We start from the raw sequence: 15,306 nt of genomic DNA, 5'->3' as shown, positions 1-15,306 counted from the left end.
TGTGTCCTCTGGCCCAGCTCATGCCTAATTCAGTAAGTACCACTTCTAACTTACAATTGCTTTCTCCTGGGCTTGCTTGATGTTATCATTTAGTGGGTCTGACAGTAGCCAACCCTGTACCCATAGCTGGTGGAATCAAGAACAGAGATTGCTTATTTTTTGTCAGCAAGACAAAATCAAGACTTTTGATTTTTTTTTTTAATGAGAGGGGAAGGAGATATTTTCTAAGAGACCAAGAGATTTTAGAGAGATCCGTTGTATTCAGGAGCATAGGAATTCATAAAAAGTGAAAGTAAAGCAATGAAAATGAAGAATGAAGAAAGAATTGAGGAAAGCAGCCACTCTACAATTCAGGGTATTCAGGATGTGACTGCTTCCCTTTTAACATTGTGGGCAATTCAAATGAACCCTGTAAAACAAAGCTAATGAAAAGCTTTTAGGTTGCTAAGTAAGTTTTATTATTGCTGGTGTTCCTGTGGTATCTATCTATCATCTATCTATCTATCTATCTATCTATCTATCCATCATCTAATCTATCTATATCTATTGTGTCAGGAAAGTTTACCAGCCTGGGTAACAGAGCAAGACTCCGTAAAAAAAAATTTTATTTTTTTGAGAGGGGGTCTCGCTCTATCACCCAGGCTGGAGTACAGTAGTACGATCATGGCTTACTGCAGCCTCCACCTCCCAAGCTCAAGCAATTTTGAAAATTTTACTTTAATTTTTGCGGAGACAGGGTTTTGTTGTGTTGGTCTCAAACTCATCTAGGCTCAAGTGATCCTCCCACCTTGGCCTCCCAAAGTGCTGGAATTACAGGTATGAGCTATGCCACCTGGCCCATAAAATTTTTTTAAAAATTACCCAAGCATGATGATGTGCACCTGTAGTCCCAGCTATTCAAGAGGCTAAGGCAGGAGGATTGCTTGAGTCCAGGAGTTTGAGGCTGCAGTGAGCTGTTATCACTACAGAATAAGATTCTCTCAATCAATCAATCAATCAATCAATCAATAGTTTAGAAGCCAGGAGTTCAAAGAAAAGAGAGAAAGTTGTGATTTCTGGTGTTGTAAGAGACCATGATTTGCTAATCATGACTTGCTGCAGGATAAAGACAAGCTTCTTCTCACCTGAAGAGATGGTCTTGGGAAAGAAAAAATGACATCTCTAGTTCTGTTAGCTGATGCCCATCCTCACATCCATATGCTTGAAACACACAGAAAACTGGGCCTTTTTTTTTTCTGATTTACCATATTATTAAAGACAAGAATCCTTGCTTGTATCTTTGGTATCTCAAACTATATCAGTTTGATTCATGGAGAAATTAGTATAACGGTTCTCAGACTTCAGTGAACATATGAATCACCTAGGAGTATATTAAATTCCCGGAAACCACCTTCAGATGTTCTGATTCAGTGAATTTAATTTTGTCATTTTCAGCAGGAAAAGCACTTCAGGTCATTCTGTTAGAGATGCTTGGGAACAATACCTTGAAAAACATGAATCCAGTGGACCCATTTGAGGAGGTATCGGCCAAATGACGTTAATTCTTTGTGGAGTTCTTGGTCATTGTGATCACAGTGATAATAACTCTTAATGAAATGTATTCTGTGGTATATTTTAGTATCAGCATGCTTTTCAGGCAGTGGGAAATTTTCTCATCCAATTGACATAAAGAGTAGATCCTATTGAATTTCCTTTTTCTCTGTTCACTAGATGAAAGACAGACATCAGCAGTGCAGAGAATTAATTGCAGACTTTTGTAATGATTAAGATAATACTTAGACGTCTTGATTTGAACTTTGGTTTCTCATTTAGGCCCGCTGTCAACTCTAAAGCCATTGTACCACTCCATAGCTTGGACTGCCGAGCAACTAACCATGAATTATGAAGAGAATCTCAAAGCAGGTTTTCTTGAAAAATGAAATGTGAACAAAAGCTTATCTATTCCATTTAGTCACTTCTTATTGATAGAGAAGTTTCCATCTGAATATCTGAATTAAACATTCATTAATAGATCTTTTGAAGTACTATGTGTTTATTGCCTTTACTTCTGGAGAGTTTCTAATTAAACAAAATTCCCTTCCTCCATTTCTCTCCTTCAAGGGCTGGTTTTTTGTTTTGTTTTTTGTTTGTTTGTTTTTTTAACCTACAGTAGGTGCCATGAAATTTAGCAGTTGGTAGTGCATTTCTTTGCTCTCTAGATATCAAACAAGAAAAAGCATTGAAAGTGATACAGAAGGAGAGAACGGTGTGGTCCCTGGCTAGGACTCTAACCCAGGCCTGTGCCCACGGACCTAGATGCGGCATTTTTATTTTCCTGCCCAAATGTTGCATCTCCCAAGACCACCGTGGCCTGCCATGACCCTATCCTGTGCCTATAAAAATCCTGAGACCCTAGCAGGCAGACACACTTTGAGAAGAGCACAACAGGGGAGGAACACACGGGTGGCTGGATGCCGAGAGGAATGCACTGACAGGCACCAGCAGGTCTGCAGGCCATCGACCTGGCAGAAGAGGCAGAGTTTGGCTGGGACGGTTGGAGGAGAACCCAGGCCGCTCAGTGTCCTGACTCCAGAGGAAAACCTTCCCGCTCCATCCCCCTCTGGCTTCCCCCATCTGCTCAGAAATACTTCCACTCAATAAAACCTTGTACTCATTCTCCAAGCTGAGGTGTGATTTGATTCTTCCGGTACACCAAGGCAAGAGCCCGGGATACAGAAAGCTCTCTGTCTTTGTGACAAGGTAGAGGGTCTAATTGAGCTGGTTAACAAAAAGCCACCTATAGATGGCAAAACTAAAAGAGCACACAGTAGCACATGCTCAGTGGGACTTCAGGAGCTGTAAACATCCACCCCTAGACACTGCCCTGGGGTTGGAACCCCACAAGCTGGCATCTATATGGCTCTCCTAGAGGTTTGAACAGCGGGGCACTGAAGAAGCAAGCCACTCCCCCTGTCACACGCCCTGTGAGGGGGACAAGGGAAGCTTTCCCATTTCAAAAGCACTTCAAAAAGTTAAAGCAGTATGCTCCTATAAAATGACCACGATCACATAGGGATGGCTAAATGATTGTCCCATTGCTACAGTATGGGTTACTGAGAAATAAGTGTCTGTCTTCTACTCTTGGTTCCCAGCCTATGAAAATAGAAGGAGCTTATTGACTTAGCAATATTTGATCACCATATGTAAATTTATTTATTTTTTGGTCCTGTCTCATGAATCTTACAAAATCAGTTCCTACTACTATCATCTATTGTTCAAACACTTCTGAACATGGCTGTAAAATAATTGGATGCTCTAAGATCAGGAAACTGTGAAACCTGGCCTCTCTTCCTTTTTTCTTTTTCCCCTTATAGAAATTGTATTTGACCCTGAGTACCGTTTTCTGATAAGCCTGAGTATGACTCCAAAATCCTTCTTAACACATACATCAGGATTTTCTGCCAGTCAGCTAGGGTTTCCTACCAATCAATCAGGACTCAGAGTGACATCTTTACCATCCTTCTCCTAGATACCAATTTTAGGTTTTAGGTTCATCTGGACTTCTGGGAAAGAAACTAGTTATGGCATCATAAAACCTGGGCATCTAGTCCTGACACTGCCATAAACAAGCTGTATTACCCCAGGCAAGTAAGTTAATATATTGGAACCTCCATTTTCTCATCCACCATGTAAGATATTTGAACCAGATGCTCTCTGAGGCACCTACTGCCAGTTGTGAGAATTTGTGATTTGGTAAATGGAAGCCAGACAATCACAACCTGGTTGGGCTCTTCGTAGTCATAAGAATCCAATAAAATATACTTCTTTTCCATTTGTCTACCAGAAAAAGATCATTTATGTGTAACATAACTGCTAGATGTTTGTCATGAGCTTGTGTTTGCAAATTCTTGATGATTCTTTAATTTTTATAGTCCTCTGTGAGGAGAGCAGTCACACTGCTTATAATGGAGGTAACTAAGCCTTGGATGCATACAGTATTTGGGAACAGTCTATGGTATAACTCAATTTTACAATAACCATTTCTGGGTCCCTCTGGAATGGCACTTTGAGGTAATAAATGTATCTATTCCTTAATTCTACTATGATAGCCATGCTCTAGCTCTCAAGCAAAAACTTGATGCCATATCCCACTTCGAGAGGCTTTGGACAGTGATGTTATATGTCTGAATCATCAGGCTCCTACTATAGTAATAGGCCAATCAACCCAGGATGCTGTGGTTATCAAAACCCCAGAAAGTTAGTTTTTCCGCTGTGTCTTGCTCTAGCCTTGAGCTCCAGGATGAGCTCCACAGTCCCATTAGGATCAGAGCCCAAAAGCCACCTGTGCCTCCTGGCGATTTCATCATCACCCCAAACAGATCTGCTGGTTACTATGAGCAGTATGCAATAGTGGGTGGGAGCATATGCAATAGGGGGTGGGAAAACACTGTGTTAACTGTAAAGCAAAAGAATGGTGTTCTCTGCGAGAAGAGGAACATCCGGTAAACATGGCTGAAAATGACTTATGTCATGAAGACACATCCTGAGCAGTCAAATAGAAAGAAATGCAAATATTCCAAGATGTTTTGTAACTTCTTGATGAAAGTGCAAGTAGAAACACAAACTGTTTTTTTAAATCTATGATCAGTGTTCCCACGAACACTTAGGAAGATGGACTCATCTGAAGAAGCATCATTGTGTGCACATGTTTTCTTTCTGCCGCTGTTTACCTTCCCCTCCCATCATCATCTCCATCTCCTCCTCCTCCTCCTGATGGACTCATCTGAAGAAGCATCTGAAGAAAACATGAGTGCACATGTTTTCTTTCTGCTGCTGTTTACCTTCCACTCCCATCTCCTCCTCCTCCTTTCTCTCTCTCTCTCTCTCACACACACACACACACACACACACACATACACACACACATACACATACTCCCCTCTATAACAACTTAAAGATTTTAAGTACAGGATGTTATCTCTGAGGACTTGAGCTTGGATCCAGTTGTTTTCTATAGTTTTCCAAAATGTTTCTTATCCTGGTGTTTTTCCAGTCCTAGAACAAAAAGAAAATCTATGACTCACTGCGAGGTCAACAAATACTCAACATGACAGAGCTCTTTTTCTCTCTGTGCAGATTTCACTTTTGTGGTTGCAACCTTGTTGTTTGTGGATAGAAATCCTATTTATTTTGTATTTTACTGGAGATTTATTTATCCATATATTAAGTAGGTGTCAACAGTATACAAATCTTATCAGAGGCCTCACAATATACCTGGAAATTGTGTGGCCTCTGAGAATTTGCATAGTGTCCTCTGAAGTGTGACAAGAGCATTTAAAGGGTATTAGTTCTGCAGAAATCTAACACTGTTAAAAAAAAAAGAAGGAAATATGAGGACAGGCAGAAACATTTTTCCTGTAAAATAGTTTTTAAGGTCCCAATTTCTTTCTAGTCTATATATTTAAAATTTAAACTACCTGAACTTTCCAAAAATAAATTCACATAAAGTATAATTTCATGGATGAAGGAGTTAAGTGCCCAATAGAAGCTGCCCCTATGATTTCTTTTGTTAATGAACATGGCTTGTCATGATGACAGGTTATTATAATCATGAAAAATAGTAGATTTATAAGATATCTGTGAACGTTTTCTTTGGTTTAAGGTGAAATCAAAGTCTTCTGTGAAGTTCACAAAATGGACATCAGGAAAAATCACTAGTACCTAGATGCCCTTCATCAATATTTATTCTTGAATAGAAGTTAAACATTTTAAAATGGAAAGCAATATATCTTCTATCTTATTCTTAAACCCAAAGGGGACACAGCTAGGAGAGGTGTTCAAATCACTATTCAAAATCAGAAAGGGTCTGAAGACCTGCTGTGCCAGGCTAATCTTTTTATTGCTGGAAATTAAGGAGAGACTGGGGAAATCTGGGTTTGACACCTGGTAGTATGTGTTATTCAGTGCTCTGGGCAGCAGCTATGTACGAACCATTATAGAAGAATGCTAGTATTTCAATAATGAGTAAGACCATGTTTACTGGGCACAATGTGGGAGAGAAGTGGTCGTAGCATCAATAACAACATTCTTCATTCGTCCCTCTTGGGAGTAAAGCAAAATGTAGAGATTGTGCAAGGTTGAAGCTTCTCATTCCCAGTCCTCAGCATTTTGTTTTCTCCTTGAAACTCCTGAGAGTGGAGGGCCTGGAAGATGCTCCTGGCTCGGTAGGTTTATGAGAGGGTGCTGATCTTGGAGCTGCTTTCTACGGGTTGTGCTGGTGCTCTGCCCACTGCAGGTCCCGGGAACACTGAGTTATGGCAGCCAATTCTGATGATGATAAATGATCACAGCACTTGGCCTTCAAGAAGAGACCAGAGCAACCAAACAGAAATGCATGTGTCTGAGCAGTTAGACTAATTCAGTTACAACTGCTGCCACTTTTGGTTTGCAAAAGGAGCTAAGAAATGTTATAGGCAAGCTAGAACTTGAACGGAAATGTTGATCTGGTTTCCTCATTCATAGGAAGAGCATCATGCAACTGAAGGATATTTCTCCATTATAACTAAACCAGGTGGATAATAACATCTATTTTTCAGTTTACAGACACATGTTGTTTTCACAATGCAACAAGTTAGATATTATTTAACAGTTAACCAAGTAGAACGTGGATGCAGACAAGCCTGGTGGTCATTGAGTTATTCAGGGCTTCTATTCATTCTAAGATGATTTTTGCTATACATGCTACTAGAATTCATTTTTCAGAGATCATACTCAACCTTTCTTTTTTTCTGATTTGATGGTTTGTGCTGTTACAAAATAAAAAATAGTGGTACCTTACCATTTGTAATTTTAAAAATTTGTATGAAAGATTATTAAATATAAATTACTTATAATTTGAGGGAAAGAAGGTTATCTTTGAGCTGGAGAGAAGAGAATATCTTTCAAGGAAAAGCTAAGTACCATTTATGTAGGAAAGTAATTTATATAGAAAAGATATCAACAATCATGTTTGGAGGGCATGGTAGATATATCCAAAACAATTTGTTTATTCTCTATCATCTGAAGAAATATTAACTAAAGTCCTTGGCTATTCTTTGATTATACTGAATGAAATAGCAGCTGCATTTGACCAGGAGTTAAGTATTTCAGACAGCATTATCTAAGTTTTTAAAGCTTGAGCTGAATAGTAGTGAATGAAGATGAATTTACTAAAAGTTTCTCTCCTAGGCAGGATAGAACTTGCTTGTTAGGCAGAAAAATTGTAGCAAATAGTTACAAATTGAAGAACACAGCTCTAGGGATTAAGGCAGTCAACAAAGAGATGGATCTTTGTTCTCGCTGACTTTTCTCTTAGGTTGTCACTTGCAGCTAGCTCTGTGCTGAACTGGACCAGACGATGCCTGTAGGGATGGAACCAAGTCATCCTGCTTAGAAAACCAGTCTCAGAGGTGGCTACATCTCTGCTCTCATAGTGGTTTTTAGTCCACCATCCTTGACCACACTAGGTCTTGTTGCTGCACGGCTTGTTTGCTGAACAGAGTATTTCATACACAACAATGTGTGGTGCTCTCTGGCCCCATCACAAAGTTGCCTTATATGCCTAGATGTCAACTGGAATCAGAAAGTCAGAAAAGACATCTTGAACAGGCTCTGTCTAGCACAGGAGTTCTCAGGAGGCATGAAAGGGCACACTCATGCTTATTTTTCTGCGACAGGGTTCTGGCTAATATACTCATCCATCATTTTCTTTTTCTGTGCACAGAATGAGGAGATACCTTTTTATTTGGTAAAGTCTATAATATTGAAAAGTTGTCACAGAGCACGGGCCCATCTGACAGTGAATCAATGGTGATTATGAAAGCACCTTAGCCATCTTATCTGACTATATGGTTAGGAATAAGAACATTTGATTCCTTGACCAGAAATTACCACCAACTCCAAAAATAGACATAAAGGATACACAGTTCTCCTAACAAGCAAAACATAGGTCTCTTGATTCTTCTTCTGATGTTTCATTCAGCTTCACAGTGATTTTAATTACTTCAGAGCACTGACCAATTACTTCAGAGCCCTGACCAAGTGATTTTAATTCCTTTAGAGCACTGACCAAGACAGCCAAACACTTAGAAGAAAACATAACTAAATGACAGGCCGTGAAAATAATAAGACATTTTTGAGAGATGTAGCAAAAACTAAACTGTAATAAAAGTGTCTGAAGAAGCAGAGCCTAGTAATTAAATGCAAAATGAGTGAAGCAAAAGCAAAAAGAGATTTTGGGTCATCATTTCTGACTTAAGAATGATGGATAACCAGTCACCCACCAGTAGTAGGCTGGTTGTTCACCCCCAAATCTGCCCCCCACCCCAACACCACTACCCACATCCTAAAACCTGGAGCCTGTGAATATTACTTTATTGGCCAAAAAGGACTTTGAAGATGTGGCAAAGGATCCTGAAATAGGAAGATTATCCTGCATTATCCTGGTGAGCCCTAAATGCAGTCATACGTGTCTTATAAAAGGGATGCAAATGCCAGAGAAGAGGAGAAAGCAATATGACCACGGAGGAGGAGATGGGAATGATACGACCACAAGTCAAGGAATGCCAGCAGCCACCAGAATCTGTTAGACACAAGGGACAGATTCTGTCCGAGAGCCTCCAGAGGGTGCTGCCAAAACCTTGATTTCAGCCGCCAAATACTGATTTTGAGTTTCTGGCCTCCAGAACTGTGGGAGAAAAAATTTCTATTGTTTTAAGACACCAAGTTTTGATAATTTGGTATAGCAATCTCAGGAAACTAATGGTTTCCTTATACAAACCATTCTTTTTCCTTTATAGAAACCAAACCATTTCCTTTCATTCTGTTATCTGTTACACCATCAATGAATCAGCCAAAATAGGCAATAGGCACTACAGATAACACAGTCAGCAGGCGTTTTTTTTTTTTCCTGGTTTATGATAATCTTCATAAAAGACCTGCCAGACACCACTCAAGAAATTTCCAAATGGCTTTCAATCTTTTGGTCTCTGTTCCTTCTGTTTTTTTTTTTTTTTTTTCCAGAGTATTAACTTCATTTAGCAGTTACAGCTGTTGACCTGAAAGTCCTTATCAGCAGCATAGCAGATGAGTGAGAACAAGAGTTATGGGTCCTGAATCCATAGGGAAGCCAAATTAAACACAGCTAGAAAAATGCCTCCACTGTGAGTAAAGACAACATATCTTCTTTCACATGTTGTACTAAGGATCAGGAGAGCTGAAATCTCATGTTGATTTCTAATGATTACCTTTGTCTTCTTGAGCAAATGACTTAGTTTCTCTAGGTCTTAGGGTCCTCATCTGTAAAATGAATCAATAAGATACACTGTGAAATTCCTTGAACCCTTAACATTCTATGAATTTATCCAGCCCTGAGTTGAAATTAAAATTTATAACAAGCTCAGCTTTATGGACAGAGTTTGTGGTCACCTCTATGGGCATCAGATATCTCATCATCCTAATCACAAATACCAGAAATTTCACCCATAGAAATGACACAGAGAGAAAGAAAGAGAATATATGTATATATATTCTTCTGTTCATTTAAAAACTTCTGGGTGAAATGACGTAACACATTAGAGTAAATTAACTTATTGATCTTTACTATAGATGTTTTCATTCTGTTATTGTTATAGACACATTACACTAGAACTATTAGCTGATATGTCTGTCTATCCCACTAAACAACAACCTTTCTGAGAGAAGGGACTAGATCTTATATACCACTGAATCCTCATGACCAAGTACTTAAATGCTGGTACAAAGCAAGTGCTTAGTAAATATTTGTTGTATAGATGCATGGCCAGCTGGGTGACTTCTCTCCCATGATAGGATATCAGAAGAGAAGTAGGCAGTAGAATGGCTGAGAAGGTCCCAGGAAGGGGAGCACAAAAACCAAAAACCAAAAACATCATCTACATCTCTTAGATGTGATGGACACTACAGTTCCCAAATCACCTATCCCAGACTTTTCTCATAGCTTAAAACCTTCATCATGTTTCCTTGGAGAGAAAATTGGGTGCTCTTCATCAGAGGTTTGGTTTCTTTTTAAAACATTCTTTATCTCTCTGAAGCACCATTAGACTGTTAATTGAAATAAAAGAGACTTAATTTGTAACTGGGACTTGTGAAGTGGTAATTAGAAACATATGCTATATTGCATTTGAATGCTTTCCTTATTATTAGCATGTCTATTGATTCTTTTTAAACCACTCCGTTCAGTTGAATTTCAGTAGATGAATTTCAGGTATTTTTCCATTGAAAATGACAGTGAAGAAAATTGCCAAGCAATGAGACATTAAGCAAAGAAATGAGTATTTGGCTGGGCTATTTTTCATGATGTTTGCTATTTTTAAAATAATTAATACAGCTTGTAAGGAAAAAACTATGGTGAGTTATGCCCCACTCTACCTGCAAAATTAGTCTAAAAACACGATGTTATCAAGAGTGGGACTGAACTTGATTTGTAATAGATTACTCTTTAACACTTATGGCTTAAAAAAATCAGAGAGTTCTTAATTTATAGCATCTTTAGGAAAGGGCGCTGATACTAAATTAAAAATATTCCACTCATTAGGTGACTCTGTGTTTAAAATCTCTTCTGTTACTAGGAACCAAGAGATTTACAATGTTTTGTTTATTTTTAGGCTGACTTGGGTACTAATATTGAGAGATATGGGACCTTTTTCCACATCCTTCTCAGACAAGCCATTCAAATCACTACAGTTATACTGTAAGGTACTTTCTATTACACTCTGGTACATTGTTATCTATAAAATATATACTCAAATAAATGAGTTACAAATACTCATCTTCATTACATAATTAAACTGGACATACTTTAGCTAATAAATAAGATTTCTCTTCGAAAACTAACTTTCTATCTCTGTTAAATGTAATCCCTGAAAAAGTTGGACACTTAGCAGCTGGTCTGTGGGTGCAAATAAGATCAAATCTAAACTACTCCTTCCTCCTCAGTCCCTGGCCCCCTTTTCCTTGTATTAGATGTCTTCGTTCACTGCCCAGAACATCTGTTTTACCTCTAGTCTCCATGTGCCTCTTCCTGAATCATCTTCATAGTTCTCTGCTCTTCACCCTTCAATTGCTTTCTCTCTCCTTGCCTGTTTCTTAGGAAATGATATCACTCTCTGGCTTCACCAACCACAAACTAGAGTGTGTCTGATTAGTAGCAGACACTAGAGTAGTCTGCTACTAGTTAAGATCTGGCTCACTATGAAATGATTATTCCACAAGATCTATATCAATAGTGAAAATAATACACTTTTAAAACCCTTATCATTGGGCTGAGTTTTTGAACATCAGCCAGCGTTAGCAGAATGTGAACATAGCTGCATGCAGAGTTAGATGAAGAGTGGCATGCGGTTCCTGAGTTCTCTTTATCCGAGTCACCATTTTTGGATGAGGTCTCAAAAGAATGGGGAGATCCTGGACAAAGTTCCCTACGGAACTGAGATTCTCTGAGGAGAGTTTCTCATAATCAGAATCATAGGGGAATTTATGACATTATCATTCACATTTACTCCTTCACTAAACCCCTCCTCACCATCCCCACTGACTTCAAAACAAAACAACCACTAGGCGTGATCTCCCCAAACAGTGTAACAATGTTGTCTTTCAAGACTTAGTTTCTGTCACAGGATGGAAAGTGTCATTGTGGTGCTGACAAGGACACACTTTCCCTGAAAGACACACAGAAGAAATAGAAGAATATAGTGGCTTGGCTCTGGGAATTCAGAATTCAGAAGGATTCCTTTTCCTCCAGAGTAAACCAAGAGCAAATCAAATTGCTTGGTGTCCCTTCAGCTCTCTCATTTTCTTTTCGCATATTTGAAGTGCTTACCTGGCCTTGCTTCTAAATTCCACCGCTGTTCCAGATTCACTGGATTACTTCCTGTTTGGTTGTTCAGTGTTATCTTCCTTTATACAAATCAGTAGTCTGAAAGTCATAAGCATAGTTTAAAAAATAAAAGAGCAGACATAACTAAATGAGACAGTGAGACTTGTGCAAATTGAATATCCAGGTCAAACTGAATTCACCCAACAAAAGGAACAATAATTTATTTTGTTGTACCCAGTTACCTCCAAACAGATTTTGATTATGTTGATTGCTGAGGATACATGACAAAGAAAAACAGCTGGAACTGGCAGCCATAAATCTTAGGTTCTTGTTCTGGGTTTGCTGCTAACAGGCTTTGTGACCATAGGCAAATCACTTAACTTCTCCGTGCCTTTTCTATGTGTTACCCCATCTGTAAAACATAAATAATAGTGCTTGCCCTAACCTGACTTCTATGACCACTTTAATACAGCTCATGTTACTAAAATAATTAATCCAGCTTGTGAGGAAAAAAATATGTTGAGTTATGCCCCACTCTACCTGCAAAATTAATCTAAAAACACAAAATATATAAACTAAATAAAAAATAAGATGTACCATAGTGAGTTATCCTAATCCAACTCTCTTCCTTGTTCCTTTATATCAGGATGAAGTCACAAAGTGACTTTAGGTAACTAACCTAAAGTTACCTAAGATTTAGGTAACTAACCTGACACTGTGAAAGTCTTTCTAAAAGGCTGTCTTATTTAGGAAGAAGCTGAAATTAAAAAGACAAACAAATGGCTCTTTCTCTCAGGCATCACTTTCCTTGGGAGTAAAATTAACCCAGCATCCTAACCACTGACTGATGTGGCTATGGTATTACGTGTTAGTGAGAGGAGCGGGAGGGACACACAGGAAATGAAGAGGATGACTATGATTTGAGCTGTTTGCAGAGTCAGTCTCCTTTGGGGTCAATGGTGGAGGCAGCATGTAATAAATCTTCTGAGATGGGTGCCTGAGACCTTGTTACTGGAAAGGACTGTTTGACTAGCCACCATTCTTTCCCCTCTCCCCCCTACCCCCGAGATGGAGTCTTGCTCTGTTACCCAGGCTGGAGTGCAGTGGCGCAGTCCCAGCACACTGCAACCTCCATCTCCCAGGTTCAAGCAATTCTCCTGCCTCAGCCTCCTGAGTTGCTGGGATTACAGGCGCCCACCATCGTGCCCAGCTAATTTTTGTATTTTTAGTCGAGACGGGGTTTCACTATGCTGGCCAGGCTGCTCTCAAACTCCTAACCTCATGATCCACCCATTTCGGCTTCCCAAAGTGCTGTGATTACAGGCGTGAGCCACCGCACCTGGCCCATTGTTTTATATGTTACACATCCACTTTCATTGAAGAGTATGGAAATTATTTATGTCCTCTCCCTTGTGTATGTGTCAGACTTGCCAAAGGAAGTGCCTGGATGTTCTTAATTTCTAAAAGGTTTTAGAAAGGAAAAGGCAGAAAGCTTAGTCAATAAAGGCTCACAAAAGACAGGCTTGGGATCCCACTGCATGTCTTTCCCCACTAAAAATATAAATGGGCGTATCTGATCCGTAGGTGCTCTAATTTCTAAATACCCAACCTACAGTCTGCAACTTAGTCAAAGATAAGTATGATTTGCTAAATTATATACTTAAAACCAGCCAAAGTGGCAACGTTTTCCCTGTCAGATTAAGAAAGTTTAATTAACTTGTCTGTTATGTAGATAGCAAGGTTTGGGGTCAGAATTTGAATGCAGCTCTCTCTGACAGTCAAACTGGCAAAGCTAGTAAGTTTTTCACTTCTCCACCCTGAGATGATAGCTGTGAATCACATCCCTAGTACTTATTTTAGTCTGAAAGGGTTTGAAGTGATTTAGAAGTGGAAGAAGGAGTACCTCATTTCCGATTGCATTTGTGAACTTTCTTCTCACGCACAGATTGTGAAACCCTTGCTGCTGTTGTCATTACTGACACTCATTTGCAACATATGGGTTCACTGGGCTTTCACTGATGGAACGCTGGCTGCTTTTGTTGACTGGTAGGTGGAAATTCGTCATGGGGACCCTTGGAAAGTGAGCAAGGAAAATACCATGCAGGAAAATGTTGTCACCTGAAAAAGTTACTCAATTTACAGAGTATGAATGTGCTTTCTTAAGAACTCCCGGGTCTTAAAGAAGTTTTTAATACTTTTACTCAACACACACTTACATAGCCCTTACTATGGGCTGACAGTGTTAGTGCTTAACAATTATTAACGCATCCAATTTTCATGAAAACTTGATGGGGCAAATACTATTATCATCTCTGTTTTGTAGATGAGAGAGCTGAGGCATACAGAGATTTAGTAATTTTTGCCCAAAGTCACAAATACAATTTATGGCAAATCTAGGATTCAAATCCAGGTATTTCTGCTCTAAACTCCATGCTCTTGAGCATTCTGCTATACTGCTTCCAGAAGACAGTTGGTGCAGATGTGATGTAAACAAAAATTCAGTAAAGTGAATACTAAGTAGTATGAGCCTGAATATTTTCTCCTTTGTTTTTAGGTTTTTATTAGCTTCCCATGTAAAAATATCTTTAAAGCATTAAAGTTAGGAGTTTGACATCTAACATACACTTATTTTAAAAGAAATGGAAATAATTTTCAATTAGTGAGGATGCCTTAGAGGACTCGGCCCTCCATGTGTACTTGCTGGGACCAACTCTACTTCACTGTGCACTGGAGGATGGAGGCAGCCCATTGCCTGCTCATGTGTATCCAGGAGTAGCACGTGCTTGGGATATGGTGGGCCTTCAAGGTTGAATGAATGAATGCCAAACCTTATCCTGCCTTCTGGTGATGGGGGCTTGACTCAAGTGCTGAGAGAAGACATTTTCTCCTTCCCGCCTTCAGTGGACCTTGAGATACATTCCTTAGTCTCCCTGAAGAGATTCCATTCTCTGTTCCCTTGGGACTTTTCTATTTCAGCCCTACTTCTTTATGCCCTTTCCTTCTTGTTAAATCTTCTGTTTTCACCACTCTTTTATTGTTTAATATATATCTTAGTTAACTAATATTTATTGAGCAATTATTACATGCAAACTCTCTATTGATGGTTTCATTTTAACCATCATAAAATTGTGGCAAACTCTTAAGTCAATGCAACTTCTGTCATGTGCAAACAACTGCATGACCTTCATGTGTCCCATGAACCTCCTAATAGGAGGCTGCATCAGTTTCCTGTGGCTGCTGTAACAAATTACATCCAACTTGGCATAACAAACACAGACTTATTTTCTTACATTTCCAGAGGCCAGAAATCTGAAATCAGTTGCACTAGGCTAAAATTAAGGTACAGGCGGGTCTGGAGACTCTGAGGGGTGAATCCTTTCCTTGGCTTTTCTAGCTTCTGGGGCCACCCACAATCCTTGACTTATGACCCTATC

At 39.3% G+C, this 15,306-nt stretch overlaps 1 long non-coding RNA gene across 2 annotated transcripts; it reads right to left on the bottom strand.

Moving 5' to 3' along the window:
* Positions 1 to 1,794: 1,794 nt before the first annotated feature.
* On the bottom strand, positions 1,795 to 11,118 carry LOC134730748 (uncharacterized). 2 transcript variants are annotated; one of them, XR_010112697.1, is made up of 4 exons: positions 11,055 to 11,117; positions 9,264 to 9,315; positions 4,948 to 5,034; positions 3,979 to 4,774 (listed from the first exon to the last, which is right to left on the bottom strand). It is a non-coding gene; the product is annotated as an uncharacterized LOC134730748 (long non-coding RNA). The 2 variants fall into 2 exon arrangements; XR_010112696.1 differs by having other exon boundaries at positions 1,795 to 5,034; positions 11,055 to 11,118.
* Between the last annotated feature and the right edge of the window lie 4,188 nt (positions 11,119 to 15,306).

The sequence above is a fragment of the Pan paniscus genome, chromosome 6, assembly GCF_029289425.2.
Source record: "Pan paniscus chromosome 6, NHGRI_mPanPan1-v2.0_pri, whole genome shotgun sequence".
Classification (NCBI taxonomy): domain Eukaryota; kingdom Metazoa; phylum Chordata; class Mammalia; order Primates; family Hominidae; genus Pan; species Pan paniscus.
The sequence above is the reverse complement of the archived record's forward strand: the minus strand, read 5'-3'. Positions and strand labels throughout refer to the sequence as shown.